This window comes from Corvus kubaryi, unplaced genomic scaffold (genome assembly GCF_017639235.1).
Source record: "Corvus kubaryi isolate FWS band 111438036 unplaced genomic scaffold, C.kubaryi_AGA036_p1.0 65105, whole genome shotgun sequence".
Lineage (NCBI taxonomy): Eukaryota > Metazoa > Chordata > Aves > Passeriformes > Corvidae > Corvus > Corvus kubaryi.
Window position 1 is genome coordinate 25,810 of NW_024581768.1, and position 3,687 is coordinate 29,496.

Below are 3,687 nucleotides of genomic sequence, written 5' to 3' on the forward strand. Positions count from 1 at the left end.
CCCAGCAACAGGGTGGGTTGTTTTTTGCTCAAACAGCTGCTGTACCCTTATGTTCTGCCAGGAAACTGCTTTTGGTGGGGACACTAACTAGTTTGGAGAAACCCGACCACAAAATGTGTATTGTTTTGAAAAGTTCGTATTTCTGCTGTTCACATGCAAGTAGCCATGGCACACACTGTTCCATAGGAAACATCTGTCTATGGGTTTTCACAGTTGCAAGCATTTTAAAGCACAATAATGATTCTGAGAGTAGATAACGTTGAAACAGTTATATGCAGGCAGGTTTTAGTGAGTAAATAGAAGTCACACGGAAAATTCATGTCACTGATGAAATGTCAACATGCTGATGTACAGGAACACAGGGAAGGACATCCAGCCCCATAACTGCTTTGTGTTTAAGGGCCAGAAAGGTACTTCTGTGCAGCAGAGATGTTCCAACTGTATTTGGAGCACATACCTGTTGTGTTTCACAGAATGAGGCTATTATGTATAACAGCATCCCTATTTTGCCTTCATAAGTTTTAGGGATTTTCAGTAGTCTCCACAAGAAATATAAAAGCATAGGTAATTTAGCAAAGATAATTTGATGATGCAGGATTATTTCTGCAAAGAGGACTGGTTGATCTGTGTACAGTAGGAGTGCTACAGCTGCACAACAGCAGCTGAACAGGACAGGCACCAGCATGGGTGGAGGAGAGACTGTATCCCCCTGGAGCCATCTGATAGAGGAATGTCTGACTGCGTAGAGTGAGAATGTAAGATTTCCTGCAATGGCCTATTTCAGAGTACTTACAACTGAACTGTGTGTGTAGTAATAACTACCATGGTATGAGTGGCAAAAGAGAGTGGTGGACAATTGGGACAGCCAAAAAACCCAAGACACTGAGGTGCCATGAATGCATCTCTGTCACAGTCTAAACATAAGCTTGATCATTTGGAAAAGCTTTAACTTCAGAAGCAAATTGTCAAAGCACAAGAATCTTGTTAAAGTACATCAGTGTTGACGCTCAAAGGGTGTGAACAACAATTCCTCAACACCCGGAACAACTCCTCTGGCAAATCAATCGTTGCCAAGTGATTTACCTCCTGCCACCTCTTTCCCAAGTAAAATAGCAGGACAACTGTGAGAACCACAGGAAGGTGACAGGGCAAGTTGTGTGATACATATGGTTTGCAAAAGTAATGTCTGCCCTGCCATCAGGTGATTCTTACAGTAGCTGCTAAATACTGAATATCTGCTTCCATGCTTTATGGATGCTGTCACATCACAGCCACGCAGGGGCATACAGAAGCTGTAGAATTACATTAAAATCTTAAAAAATTGAATAAGCTGGTGCAGCAACATACCTGAAAGTTCATCAGCTGGAGATATTGGAATTCTTTCACTATCATGTCAGAGTGCTTGCAGGCAAACGAAACACCGTGGGTGTTGTGTATCTAGAACATTGCAATCTCTGAGCCATATAACATTGCCATAGAAGAGGACCTCTGCTACAAGCACACTGACTGTGCATAGCCAGAAGTTTCCACAGTTAGGTTTCATTGTTCTTTCTGTCCTGCCTGCTGAGTAATTTCTTAATATATCAGATTTTCTTGAACTACAAATACTTGATAACAATAAAATACAGATCAGGTAGACGCAATATTTTAAAATTTCCACCTATAATATACTTCTTAATAAACTCAAAACAAAATATAAAGCATTTTTGAAATCAAAATGAAGGTATAACTTAGTTTTTACTCTTTACTATAAATATATAGGAATGCAATAACCTGTTGAACAAAAGAAAGTAAAAATAAATTAAATAAGAAATAAATTTAATTCTGCTTTTATACATTTTCCTAACCTTGTTCACTATATTCTTACTTGGTGTCTCTGCTATCAGCTGTGATATTACTCCAAGCCAAAAACAAACTCCTCTTGTACTTTTGCTGGGATTTAATGTTTAGAAATAGATGTTCTTAATCTTTAAGGATTTGTAGAACAAGCTGTCATTTTAACCCATTGTGATGCAACTTGCCTAGCATCTGAGGGAACTTCACCCATTTCTTTCTAAGCAAAGTGAAATATGACAACTCTTACATGCGAATGGAACCACTGCTACTTCTGCTGCAAGAAAATTCAGGTGCGGATGAACCAACCATGTCTTGCTATCTTTTCCTATATATGGGAAAAGGGACAGTGCCAGCCCAAGCAAGTTTGTCAGTAGCCCGGACACAGACTTGTTTTAAGATTTCCAGCAACAGTAAGGATCAAGCAATAGCTCGGCTAGTACCCTCGCACAGCTAAGCACTGGCTTTCACCAGAAGATCAACACAGAACACAGAAATAGAAGCCCAGTGTCTCAGTGTCCCCACTTACACAAGGGCACTGCACAAGACACATCACCCATTGTATCAGCTGTGGCTTCTCTGAAGCATTCTCATACAATTCCTACTGAAAGCAATGTTATCCAAGTGACCACACAGATTAAAATTGATTTTTATACTCCTCATCTTTACATTAATATGTTTTGTTCATGAAATTAATTAGACTGGGGACCTGCCATGTCTTATAAATTTGTGGCACTGGAAGCTGGATGCTGTTCTCAGCTCTGTCACTTTGAGCAACTCACATAGTTGTTGTCCCAGTTTGTGCAAGACATCAAAAGATGATAATAACAATTACCTGCCTGACAAGAAAGTTGTGAAATACCTTTCATTAATGTTTGTAAGCAGGCTTTAGAATTTCATACAGAAGCTTTTCAGACAGGCCTTTTCCAGGTCAATATTATTACAGCACTGGAGTACTTCTCGTTTGCAGAACCTATCTCATTAGAGAGGAAAAATTGACATCCAGATGTTTGAAGTCATGTTGAAGGGGTAAGAGAGGATGATCCAAATAGTAAGGTTTATGCTCTTACCCTTTCAAACTGTGATGCTGTAACACTGTTTCTTGTCTCATTCACCGAGGGGAGAGCCTGCCTTTGGAAGCAGATAATAAGAAACAATTAATTCCTCCCTTGGTTCTATATGTGAGAACAGTTGCGTGTCCTCTCTTTATGTGGTGATAACTGTTTAACTCAAGGACTCAGGAAGAACCCTGGAAAATTTAGGTTAAAAAAGTAACAATTGCCTGTGAAAAAACACTGGCTGAACTATATTTCCCTTCATGGAAGAACCAGAGAGGCGCTAGTTGTTTCCAGTACAAATTTCTGTGTTGCTACTTGAGTTCATTTCACGACAAAGGTTTTCTCTGTTGAGAAGGTCACACGTTCTTCACGCGCTTGATCTACAGCCAAGCCAAGTCTTTGGGTTCAGTGCCTGCAGAGGACTATAACCCTTTCAGAGCAATGAGACACTTCCAGATAAAAAAGGCAAGCAGCTTAACTTGGGAGTGCCATGCTTGAGTCCAAGGTCTGCACACTCTGCAGTTTGCTATCCCACTCCCTGTGTTCTCCTGCAGGAAACAGGCAAGAAAAAACAGATGCATTCACAGCCTGGCAGTTGAGGTCTATTTCCTGAGCCTTACCTAAAATCATCAACTGAATGCAAATACTACGATGTGTCTGTTTCTGTAGTAATTATTTTCTCTTGTCTTTTAACCCTACAAGTGTAACAGGACAATTAGAAGGACGAGGCTGGAAAATGCTATTATGGGCTTGTTTTGAAATGCATTTCCCATCTATCTCTCTCTATTTTTTAAGG